This window comes from Cydia splendana, chromosome 5 (assembly GCF_910591565.1).
Source record: "Cydia splendana chromosome 5, ilCydSple1.2, whole genome shotgun sequence".
NCBI classification, from domain to species: Eukaryota; Metazoa; Arthropoda; class Insecta; order Lepidoptera; family Tortricidae; genus Cydia; species Cydia splendana.
In genome coordinates, this window is record NC_085964.1 from 8,546,147 (window position 1) to 8,560,407 (window position 14,261).

Genomic DNA, 14,261 nt, shown 5'->3' on the forward strand with positions numbered 1-14,261 from the left:
TTTTTGGTTGCGTCTTATGCAGAATCGTTAATGTTTTCTATTCAGATAGTATTTATGTCACAATTTTTTTTCCGGTACGTCACGTTTTAGTATGAACTAAGCTTTTATTCTGTAAATGTAGGTACCGTACCGGAAACTTAATTTCACTTATAAATGGATTACCTATATATGTTTTATTGCTGGGGCCAAAAGAGCTAACAAATTTGAGAAAAGTAAAATGAGGATTGTTCAAATCAACCGCACACAACCAGGCGAACCGCACTAACCCCATGAATCGGTTGCTTGCAATCTTGTCCTCCATCCACCTTATTTGACCTTACCGTCTTCTATGACTCGCAGTCGCTTTTCAAGAACTTTTCTCTCCCATCATAAATCGGTTTATTCTGACTCCTATAGCTTAGTCCGGGGACGCGGAAGCTATTACCTACTATTAAATAAAATAATGTCATTTCACCAATACTTAAATCTTACTTTAATCCGCCAGCAGTGAGTCCACCCAGAGCAGCGAGGCAGAACGAGGCGCGAGCTTGCTTTATCTGAGCTGGCGCGCTCCAAACAATATATTTATTGGACAGCGGAGCCCCGGCGCATCTATTCACAACACCTTCGTTGCCACTGCACTGCAGCGGGAGACAATAGTGACGTAAGAAATCGCCGATTTGTTCATTTGTAACAGTATCGACTTATAGAGTCAGGGGAAGATTTCAAATTTCTGGAAAGAATGATGATTCCTATAGGCATCCACAGGTACTATTTCTGACGTGTAATTTGTTTCTAAAAAATAACAGTAAATGTCCATTGATTCGATTCAGGAAAAATATTTTTTTATGCAAATAATTACGTTTCTTCTATGTATAAGACACCGTAAGATTGTGAACCCGTTAGTTTACAATCTAACGTAGGTTATTAGGTTAGGTTAGTTTGTAATCTCCCTACCGTCAGTTTATAATTTAACTAGCGATATTATAAACTGACGAGTGTTTACAATTTTACGGTGACATATACATACTTTAATTTTTTGCTCCTGTTACATACATCGGAATACGGATTTGTGCGGTACATGTAGGGATATCAGCTAAAGGTACATCGTCTCCAAGACACCTATAGTAGGTAATCGGTCAGAAGACTTTACACACCGCTGAAATAAAATATCAAAACGCACAAATCGAGAAAATACAATTATACAATAAAAAATACATTTTCTATAGTTGACTAGATATAAATGTACTCATTTGTAATCAATGATACACTGGCGACTCAGAATTATTATGATGCCTACTGAATACTGAACTGATTGATACATAAGTACTTACATTGAAATTCTTAAATAATTGGTGAATGTTAAAACGAATTTACGAGTAATTCATATGTCAAATCAATTGTTATAGATACTTAATGATCATTTATGAATCTGGTTGACGATCAGAATCAGAATGACGATCGACACAAACCTAATAGGATTTTAGGACATCTGTCCTATAATTTTAATTTATTGTCCCTCCCAAGTCATAGTATTTCAGGCCAAGCTAAATTGTGTATGCACTTGAATACTGAAAGTTTGCTGTGTGCACTTATTTCGACTGTAAAAATTTAGTTGTGAATATTTCAGCAGTCGCCAGTGGAGTCGGTGGCGCGGTGCAGCCGAGCGTAGACCGTCCATCATGCGAGTAAGGTCACAGTTTGTCCTGCCCGCCGCCGCCACCGCCGCACCGCTCCTGTTTTACGATACAGCGACTGTTTTGTTTTCAAGATTAAGCGAAACTAACTACCCGTTTCCATCGCTTACTGACCCATTTTGTCTTCAAAATTACTTACCTATTTATTTAATTTGTAATATTATGGTACGTCCCACAATAAAAAAAATATTAAACATTTATTTAAAAGCATAATATAAATCTATTTTGCGCCCCTAGCTGCAAATGCCACGGAATATTTAAGTTGATTGAATCAAGAACCCACCTATGTATAACCCCAACCAGGTGGTACGGGACACAAAAACATGAGAAACCTTGCACAAATAAAGCTCGTAGACGTTTCAATCACGGCGCTATTTGCCCAGGAACTGGTCTCCGGAGAGGCGAACAAGATGGATCGCGGTGTCAACACGAATTTGCATCCCTTGTTTGTCTCCGCGGAGCGTCGCCGGAAAAAACACCGCAATCTCATTGGGTTCGGTGCAGCGGGCGGCCGCATCAGTTATTCGCCGCTGCGGCCGGCTAACACGATTATCTGTCGTTTCGACCGAGAACCTCTTTTTTCTATTCCCTTGTTTTCCAACTTCACGTCTACTCCGTGTTTTTCTGAATAGGAAATAGGATATGTCAGACGAAAAATTGACAAAAATATGGCTGACGCTGATGGAAAATAGTGGGTTTTCCGATAGGATCTGTCGGATCGCGTTTTCTGTAAGTAGTTGTACGCTCACATTTATTCGCAAGATAGTTTTCCTGTTTTGATTGTCCTTATAAGGCTTATTCACGCCGCAATCATGTTTATCAAAACATTCTCCGAGAAAACAATTTGGCAATTATGCTTACCTACGCATTTGTCTATTATAACGACGAGAGAGCTGGTTTTCATCTAAATAAATGAAAGTACTCTTTTAAAGCCGGAACCAGAATATATTAATTCTAATCGCTGTTACTCAGGTACAAAATTCGTGATGAAAATGTTATCCATAAACAGCTGAAGAGCGGCGCGGTGTTATTAATGTTGGTGTCAGATGAAGAGCGACGGCGAGTGACGCGGTGTGGACTCGCGAGCGCTGCCCGGCGTGGGTGGCCCTGAGGTCACGAACTCGCAACACTGCGATATTTACCTTGTTGGATTCACGCCTCGTTACAACACTTATTAATTTACCAGGCTAATTTTTTACAGTTCAAAACTAACGTTTCCTCTCCCAAATTCGTCTCATTAGCACTCACGCCGCCTTCCTTTTCACTAAAACTGCATCCACAAATTATACAAAAAATGTTCCAGAACTGACAGATGAGTTTTAAAATATTTCAGCAATGCTCTTTTTCTGAAGACTCGTAAGAAACCCACGCCTGATTTATTAACGAAGGTCAAATATTTGTTATACAAATTGTATTTTTTATGTAAGTTTGTACTAATTTATGTATTAAGAACGGACCTTCAATGATGTTTTAAAAATAAGTAAATCACGGTAGGTATTGCTAAACGTCCGTTCAGTGATAGCGCGTAACAAAAAGTTAATTTATCTCCGATTTCATAGCGTTACCTACCCGCTGTTCATAGTCGTAAATTGCAGGGACACGAGATATGTGATTGCACCATGAATTACCGAGGAACCACACGCAACGGCTCATAAAGATCCCTCTAATGTCTTCATACGATACTCACAAGCGCTTCAACACGAAACTAGTGTCGGGTAAATTCACCAAACTAATAATTTCCTCGCAGTGAAGTGAGTCCGCGGAGAGTAGCTCACACGCTCTAGCAGCGACCCACTGATTACGACTTGATTATACCCTACAAAAACTTTCATAACCCGGAACTTCCATTGCCATTAGTGGCTAAAAAACAATTATTGACGCCTCATGATAGCAATTAACACCCATCTGTTATTACATCCAAACCTTTACTTTCGGTAGACCTACTATCATGCGTAATGAGTTGCTCATATCGGCTTGATATTTCGAGAAGATTGTTTTGTGGGTAAAGTAGAATTGGTGCCTTATGTAGTTTGTTATAGGCTCTATACTGTAGTGGTGAGCGGTAGTAGAAATGTGTGGTGTGTAGACGTGTGAAGCTGACGCCTCCTGCGGGCGGCGCGCGCAGACCACCCGCGCCGGGCTCGGCGCCCGCGCACCAGCCCGAGGGCGTGCGCGCTTCACACGTGGACCCAAAGTTTTTTATTGACATTGCAAAAACTTTAGACAAACATTATCTTTTTTCAAAACGTTGAATGGGTCGCACGTCCATCAATTTTGTAAATGCTTGTGATGTTATAGATAAGGCTGGCTTACGGACGTCAACAGGTTTGACCTGGCCGAAGCCGCGAGCGCGAGGTGTTTCAGTGTGGTCCGGCGTCGGCGGCGCTGTCGGCGCGCACTCCGGCACGCGCGCTATGCGCATGAGCACAGCCTTGGTCTAACTGCTTAATAAATGACCAACCGACGGCATTAGGCGGATCACATACATCATTTATGTAAATTTTGACGAAGACATATCTATCTCGGCCAGAGCTGCCTTCACTCCACACGACGCGCATTCCAACTGAACTTATTATGCCTTAGATGATAAATACTGACCATGTCACATGTCTACTACAGACATAAAGTTAAAGTGCACATTGCCTAATATCATCACAGAAAAATTTTGATATATGTATGTATTTGTTTGTTAAATATTTTTTTCATTAAAAATATAATTTAACAGGAGGTGGCTTAGTTTGGGAAAGTTCATTAAAATAAGAAGACTTAGCGTTATTTGGACCGAGTAGAAATTTAAAAGAATAAAAGTTAATTTACCTTTATTAAGCCCGTCATAGACGTCGAAAAAAATTAGCTAAGCACCACACACGACAAAGATACCAAAAATGATTGTAGGTATGTGGTATGCTACGATGTGTGGACTCTGTCAACTAGTACGTAAAATATATCGTAGGTTGCCTTGCTATATATACCTAATATAGTTATATTTTAGCTACGTCTGCGACGGCCTTAAGGCCAGATGCGAGTTTACAATATTAAGACCTCTGTGCTAACCCATTTTGTTCCTACTAACTGCAACAGAACTATTAACCGACTCTGCTAATGGAGCACTTAAAAATATGTAGACACACCTGAATTAAGTAAAAAAAATGTAGGTACCTAACGCTTAGATGTGATCTTATTTTACAATGAGGTCTTTGCATCGCGCGTTCGATAATTTAAGTGTCCATCTTTCGCAACATAAATCTGAATAAAATTGTCGTAATGTATGGTGCCATAAATATTTTATGATTAGTGTAGGTAACTGCTTGTCAGACCGCAGGGTGGCCACGATTAAGCCCTGACTTTACTAATAAACTACTTACCTACTAGTATGTTGTACGTAAGCACACGTACCTGACGTACCTACTTATTTAGTAAGTATGTGATATTTCATAAGATTTCAAGAATAAATTATAATTATTTTGTGTGCGTTATGTTAAACTTATGGCATTCAGTGGGTAGTGATTAGAAATGTGATTTGTGTTTACCCGAATATTTGTTAATTAATATGTCGGTAGTCGCGAAAATGACCCTACTCTCCTACCCGCCAATTCAAATGATGAAAAAGTATAAATGTAACTTACCATGAGATGGAAGGGGCATTCTCGCTTTGGCGCTTGAACCGGTAACATTGAGTAGGAAGGCTTACTGCTTGTTAAGTTAAGAATGTCGAAAGTGTTGAAGTAGGAACTTAGAGTAAAATAAAGGCAATTGATTGTACGAAGGACTTTGATTCATCACAAGTCAGAAGTGGTAACACGGCGCCCATAAAAGGACCAGAACGTGTGAGTACCTAGTATATCTACATATACATATTTTATATACTTACTCTGACGTTATGGTAGTAAGTTTTAAGTTGTGTAATGCTTATAATCTCAAAACCTGATTAATAATATGCAGATACGCGATCATAGTCAAGTTGAAGTAACGAAGTAGACTTGTTACGTAATTTATAACTCTGCGGGTAACTTTTTACAAGAGTCATGTTACGATTATGTACAGTGCAGTTACTACTGCACTGTACATAAGATGTTATTTTTATTTTTGTGTAGTATCAATGTTTAGCGAAGTTGAATACAATGGATACGATTTGGGTAAATATTTAATGAATCCGTTAGCAATTACAAAACAAACAAGTACTGTACGTGTACCATTAAAGGCAAGTACGGTTATTGTCGTTAAAGGAACAATTTTATTTAACTAATTTTAAATTTTAGTGGTTTTAAATTTTAATATGCCCATATTGTGAAGAGACATGCAGAAGTTCTCGGTTGTTATGCAGATCTAGTTGAAATACGTACTGTCGTTAAATGAAAGTGTTTACATACATGTGCATCCTATATTTGAGTTTCGAATACTGAACCTAATCTATTAAATAGTAGGTATATTTAGTATGAGCTAAATGATCCAATAGCAAGTCATGCTTGATAACCGCCTCTGGTTAGTTTTGAAATGAATGAAGAGTGTCTTAAGTGATTACTATGTACCTTAAGTGCCGTGTAACGACAATTACGTGGTTTGGTAACAACAATTAAACTTTCAATATAGATTTGGCTATTATGTATGTGTACCATGTAGGTAATATAACCGGGTCTAATGTTTAGTTACCTATGTAGGTGGGTAAAAGTATAGTTAGCATGTAGTTAGTCACCAATGTCACCATGTATGTGGTGTACTATAGTCAGACTCTAATGGTTCTAGATATCATGTAGGTGGTATCATATAACCGGGTCTAATGTTTAGTTACCTATGTATGTAGGTAAAAGTGTAGTTAGCATGTAGTTAGTCACCATGTATGTGGTGTACTATAGTCAGATATTAATGGTTCTAGATATCATGTAGGTGGTATCATATAACCGGGTCTAATGTTTAGTTGCCTATGTATGTAGGTAAAAGTGTAGTTAGTCACCATGTATGTGGTGTACTATAGTCCGACATTAATGGTTCTAGATATCATGTAGGTGGTATCATATAACCGGGTCTAATGTTTAGTTATATATGTAGGTGGGTAAAGGTGTAGTTAGCATGTAGTTAGTCACCATGTATGTGGTGTACTAATAGTCAGACTCTTAGGGTTCTAGATATCATGTAGGTGGTATCATATAACCGGGTCTAATGTTTACAGCCATGTAGATGTGCTGTTTATGAGTGCGGCCATGTAGTGTGCTGCTAGAGTCTACAGCCATGTAGATGTGCTGTTTGTGAGTGTAGCCATGTAGTGTGCTACCAGAGAATTTAATACGAGTTTGAGTCTAATACGATTTTGAGTCTAATACGATTTTGAGTCTAATACGATTTTGAGTCTAATACGATTTTGAGTCTAATACGAGTTTGAGTCTAATACGAGTTTGAGTCTAATACGAGTTTGAGTCTAATACGAGTTTGAGTCTAATACGAGTTTGAGTCTAATACGAGTTTGAGTCTAATACGAGTTTGAGTCTAATACGAGTTTGAGTCTAATACGAGTTTGAGTCTAATACGAGTTTGAGTCTAATACGAGTTTGAGTCTAATACGAGTTTGAGTCTAATACGAGTTTGAGTCTAATACGAGTTTGAGTCTAATACGAGTTTGAGTCTAATACGAGTTTGAGTTTAATACGATTTTGAGTCTAATACGATTTTGAGTCTTAACGATTTTGAGTCTAATACGATTTTGAGTCTAATACGATTTTGAGTCTAATACGATTTTGAGTCTAATACGATTTTGAGTCTAATACGATTTTGAGTCTAATACGATTTTGAGTCTAATACGATTTTGAGTCTAATACGATTTTGAGGTTCATACGGTTTTGAGTTTAATACGATTTTGAGTTTAATTAATACGATTTAGAGTTTAATACGATTTAGAGTTTAATACGATTTAGAGTTTAATACGATTTAGAGTTTAATACGATTTAGAGTTTAATACGATTTAGAGTTTAATACGATTTGGAGTTTAATACGATTTGGAGTTTAATACGATTTGGAGTTTAATACGATTTGGAGTTTAATACGATTTGGAGTTTAATACGATTTGGAGTTTAGTACGATTTAGAGTTTAGTACGATTTAGAGTTTAATACGATTTAGAGTTTAATACGATTTAGAGTTTAATACGATTTAGAGTTTAATACGATTTAGAGTTTAATACGATTTAGAGTTTAACACGATTTAGAGTTTAACACGATTTAGAGTTTAATACGATTTAGAGTTTAATACGATTTAGAGTTTAATACGATTTAGAGTTTAACACGATTTAGAGTTTAATACGATTTAGAGTTTAATACGATTTAGAGTTTAATACGATTTAGAGTTTAATACGATTTAGAGTTTAATACGATTTAGAGTTTAATACGATTTAGAGTTTAATACGATTTAGAGTTTAATACGATTTAGAGTTTAATACGATTTAGAGTTTAATACGATTTAGAGTTTAATACGATTTAGAGTTTAATACGATTTAGAGTTTAATACGATTTAGAGTTTAATACGATTTAGAGTTTAATACGATTTAGAGTTTAATACGATTTTGAGTTTAATACGATTTTGAGTTTAATACGATTTTGAGTTTAATACGATTTTGAGGTTAATACGATTTTGAGTTTAATACGATTTTGAGTTTAATACGATTTGGAGTTTAATACGATTTTGAGTTTAATACGATTTTGAGTTTAATACGATTTTGAGTTTGAGCTTAATACGATTTTGAGTTTGAGCTTAATACGATTTTGAGTTTGAGCTTAATACGATTTTGAGTTTGAGCTTAATATGAGTTTGAGTTTAATACGAGTATATAGTACGAATTGTCTGAATAGTCTAGAGCTGTTTATGAATGTGGCCATGTAGTGCGCTGCTAGAGTCTACAGCCATGTAGGTGTGCTGTTTATGAGTGCGGCCATGTAGTGTGCTGCCAGAGATCTTAAAGAGTTTAGAAATTTAAAGAGTTTATCTTGAGTTTAAAGAGTTTATTTTGAGTTTAAAGAGTTTATTTTGAGTTTAAAGAGTTTATTTTGAGTTTAAAGAGTTTATTTTGAGTTTAAAGAGTTTATTTTGAGTTTAAAGAGTTTATTTTGAGTTTAAAGAGTTTATTTTGAGTTTAAAGAGTTTATTTTGAGTTTAAAGAGTTTATTTTGAGTTTAAAGAGTTTATTTTGAGTTTAAAGAGTTTATTTTGAGTTTAAAGAGTTTATTTTGAGTTTAAAGAGTTTATTTTGAGTTTAAAGAGTTTATTTTGAGTTTAAAGAGTTTATTTTGAGTTTAAAGAGTTTATTTTGAGTTTAAAGAGTTTATTTTGAGTGTAAATAATTTGAGTTTAAAGAGTTTATTATGAGTGTAAATAATTTGAGTTTAAAGAGTTTATTATGAGTTTAAATAAGTGTAGGGTGAGAAGAAAGTTTAACAACCAATCATGCAGCGCACTGAAATTTAATTACAGGGTTAAATGGATTCCAATATTGACACCCCGAGATCACCTAGACTGCCGTCACGAGCAAGACTGATGCAGAGTCGCGGTAGACGCTGGAGGTTAGCGACGGTGAATCTACCACAGAGGACGCTGTGGACTGCGACAGCCGAGCGTGAGAACAGCCTGAATACAGATGTCGTCACCACAGCAGGCGCTGACGACGAGGGCCTCTCTCAGATGACCCGCACGAAGAAGGACCGCGGGAGTCGAGGCGACGCTCAAGAAGGACCTACAGTAGAGGACGTCATCAAGCATGTAACTAGTATTGTAATTTGAAAAAAAAAATGTTTGATTTCAGAGAGAAAATATTAGATAATTGCAACTGTTAATTACAAACCTGATTAAGCCATTAATGTAATTACGTAGCTTCCCCAAAACATTATACCCATAAACAGTTCTTACATTTACCATAAAAGGTCTAAAAATTTGATTATTGATGTCAGTTATTATGGCTCATACTGTGGTAGTTGTCTCTTTCTTCTTATTCTGTTATATCAGGCTAAATTGTATTGCTCGTGCCATGTTTGTTATAAGTATGTTACAGTACTAAAATCAATGCAATGAAATTTGGGCTTATTCTATAAGTACGTGCCGATAATAATGTCTGTAATCCTGCGTGTAATAAGCTAAAATAACTAATCGTATGGGGTTGACAGTGTGGACGATGTATTTCGTGAACGTTAACATGATCAGTAGTATAAGTAGGTATTTAAATAGGTATCCCTTTTTATGTAATAGTAATACTAGTCTGAAGAATGAATACCGTTTACATCTGCAATACCGGATACCATGAGTAAATTAAATAATTTGAAGTTTACCTCTACTAGAGTTGCTGTAATTCTTTGTATTATTTTATTGTATTCTGGTGTACAATGAAGAGTATTGGTATTGTATAAACAGACTAGTCTAACTATAATAGGATTGAAAAGGCATCGGGCAACACGGCCGAGTGTGATATTATTGTTGATCGTGCACCGGAGGTAGCACGCAGTCGGATGGCCGAGTGTGATATTTCATAAGATTTCAAGAATAAATTATAATTATTTTGTGTGCGTTATGTTAAACTTATGGCATTCAGTGGGTAGTGATTAGAAATGTGATTTGTGTTTACCCGAATATTTGTTAATTAATATGTCGGTAGTCGCGAAAATGACCCTACTCTCCTACCCGCCAATTCAAATGATGAAAAAGTATAAATGTAACTTACCATGAGATGGAAGGGGCATTCTCGCTTTGGCGCTTGAACCGGTAACATTGAGTAGGAAGGCTTACTGCTTGTTAAGTTAAGAATGTCGAAAGTGTTGAAGTAGGAACTTAGAGTAAAATAAAGGCAATTGATTGTACGAAGGACTTTGATTCATCACAAGTATGTACCACAATTCATTTATCATTCAATTTAAGTACCCATATTAAGTATGTATAGTACCTGCCAGTAGAAATAGTACATTTATAAATAAATAGATTAATTAAAAATATTTATGTAACCAATTCACTTATTTAAATTGTTAATAGAGTAGGTACTTATATATAAACAATGGGGCAGGTAACGTAAAAAAATAGTTTCTATTTATTTGCAACGTAAGGATTTAACGCAAATAGAAAACGAGACACTCATTTTGACCGATTGATTTCACACAATTACTTAAACCAACCTATTTTAAACCACACTGCGCTATTCTTTAGAACCAGACCTATCTCCAGCTTCGAGTGGAGGTCCATTGTTTCGCATTGTGTGTGCTTTCTCTCCGTACACTTCATTCATCTTCAATACCTTGCACTATTGTTGAATGAATGGTTTTAAATGATGTTGTCACAATATTTTGTGACAATTGCGCTTCTCACCCTAATGTAAAAGTTATTGATTAGATTTAAAATTTCCGCTCCAACCGCAAGTGCGTTAGACGTTCCATCATCTTATGGATACATCCTTACATTGGATAATGGCCTACAATTAATTTAAAATAATAATATAAGTCGCAGTCGTTAGGCTAATGTTATTTGAGTTTTGATCTCTTACTCTTACATATCAGTCATAGGACTATTGATTAATTGCGATATTTAAATAATTGTGTGAAAGTTTACAGTGTAAAGGAATAAAAAGGTAACAAGTATGACAGTAGAACATTGTTTAAGAAAGTACTATTTTGCCTTTCCACCAGCGGATAATTATCGTGTGACTTTAACCAGTTGTTCTGGAGATGGCAGATGTTTACGGCTACTTACGGTAATGTTAAAACCGTATTTAACGACACTTAATACATAGGCACAATAATTATTGCTGTATTTTCTTTTGTTTACGGAAAAGTATTGCATCAATAGACATTAAAATTGATTGACTTACATATACTCCAGTAGGTATAGGTACAGTCAGCGTCATATAGTAGGTAGCATCCAAAGTATTCAAATAGTTCGGTACGCCATATAATTACCGAACTACATATTTGAATACTTTGGATGCTACCTACTATATGACGCTGACTGTACTTAGGTCTAAAAAGTGTTTAAATTTTTTTAATGACTCGTGAATACACTTAACAAGCTTCTACTATCGATGAGAAATATCAATTTCATACAACAAACAAGTACTTACCTAATTGTCAAATGACATTAATATACATAACTAGATGAAAACCCGGCTTCGCTCGGGTAAAATAAATAATAATAATAGATACTCATTTTGAATTGAGTAATTATTTACTTTTAGACTTCAAACCTTCATCATGGCGGTTACATACCTATCTCATCTCAGAAAACATCCGTAACATACAGTTATAACTCTAAGAACTTACTATTTCGATATATCTAAAAACAAATATGTAATTAAAAAACCTAACCTAACCCACTTTTCTGGTAACAGTTCGGTTCTGTAAGGGTCGCAGTTCTAACCTAACCTAACCCACTTCTGGTTGCAGTTTGGTTCTATAAGGATTACAGCTCTAACCTGACCCACTGTTCTGATCGCAGATCGGTTCTGTAAAAGCCGCATTTATAACCTAACCCACTTTCCAATCTCAAAAGAGAGAACCCTTTTGTACCTACCCTTCATGGCACTAAAATAAAAGTACATATGGAAATTATGACTACGATTTCATTCTTTAATATTAAAGCCTGTCCGTTAAATATTAAATTCGATTACAAAAAAAAATAAACAAAAACTGGATAAGTGCGAGTCGGACTCGCCCACCGAGGAGGGTTCCGTACTTTTTAGTATACGGCAACAGAAATACATCATCTGTGAAAATTTCAACAGTCTAGTTATCACGGTTCATAAGATACAGCCTGGTGACAGACAGACAGATGGACAGTGGAGTAAACTGAAATAAAGGTTCCGTCACACAGGCGCGCCCCGCTCATGCGCCGCCCGCAAAACGCGCCTGTGTGACGGAGCCTTAAATGTCATATACTAAGAAAACCGGCTAAGTGCGAGTCGGACTCGCGCACGAAGGGTTCCATACTTTTTAGTATTTGTTCTTATAGCGGCAACAGAAATACATCATCTGTGAAAATTTCAACTGCCTAGCTACCTATCACGGTTCATGGGATACAGCCTGGTGACAGACAGACAGACGGACAGTGAAGTAAACTGAATAAATGTCATATACCTACTAAGAAAAACCGGCCAAGTGCGAGTCGGACTCGCGCACGCAAGGTTCCGTACCATTACGCACAAAACGGCAGAAAAATCACGTTTATTGCATGAGAGCCCCACTTTATTTATTTTATTCTGTTTTTAGTATTTGTTGTTATAGCGGCAACAGAAATACAATATCTGTGGCAATTTCAACCGTCTAGCTATCACGTTTCATGAGATACAACCTGATGACATACAGACGGACAGAGGAGTCTTAGTAATAGGGTCCCGTTTTTACCCTTCGGGTATGGAACCCTAATAAGAGTGTATAGATTTGTAACCCGTCAGCAATGTAAGTCCCTTGGAGATGGAGAGATCTAGTCTAAAGTCCCACTTACCATCGGCACTAACAGCTTTGTATGCTTGTTTGCCACCAACATGGCATTTTAAAACATATGAATAAAAACTTACTCATTTCATTTGTCATATCCAGTCTAGCATTGGCCCCGGTTAAATATTTATTTAATTTTTTTTTAGTATTTGTTGTTATAGCGGCAACATAAATACATCATTTGTGAAAATTTCTACTGTCTAGTTATCACGGTTCATGAGATCATGGTGACAGACAGACGGATGGACAGATGGACAGCGGAGCCTTAGTAATAGGGTCCCGTTATTACCCTTTGGGTATGGAACCCTAAAAAGTGATCATGGCCTCCAGTGCCCCAGGCTGGAATCGAACCAGCATCCCCTGCTATAGCAGCAGGTGCCTGTGCCATTCGGCCACCGGGCCCCAGCGGCATAGGTCGAATTTTTCCAAGTATATGCACTACTAACTGAAGGCTTATGGTGCCCCCTGGCCATCCCTGAGCCTAAATTAAATATTTTCTGAAAATAATTTGTTTTGTGTTAATAGGACAGTGAAGTCTTAGTCCCGTCCCATTGCCCTCCCCGTCCCGTCTCCCGGGGGGTCCCGTATTTACCTTTTGTGTACAGAACTCTAAAAATCAACCTTGTTTACTATGTACTAAGCTTCACTATGACTCTGAAATTTTAGCAGTATATTGTTTTAGTTGTCACCTGACTATTTATTAAAGTCAAACTCTGAAGTTGTTATTTACACTTTTATTTGAATAAGCATAAAATATATCTTATTATATATACTATCTATGTATATATCTTATTATCTTTTAACCTTATATTCAACTTACATTGTCTCCGGAGATCACTTATTAATAAATTAGCTTCATTCAATTCACTTTCCGATTCACTGATACGCCTCAAGTTTGATTCTTTGAAGCTAGTCTAAAGCACACATATCAAATATGTCCACCATACACTGTAGTTGTTCACACTGTTTTACACTGTCCATATAATCAGAGTGGAGTGAGCCGGTTCTTTAACTCGAGACTTTCTTTGAATTACTTTTGTGACTTCTTCTCACTTCACTTTCATCTCGCTCACTTATTAGTTTGTCATGCAAACTCCTTCAAGGTTGCTTTCCGTCCAGGTGGCTAGCAGTGCCATGTT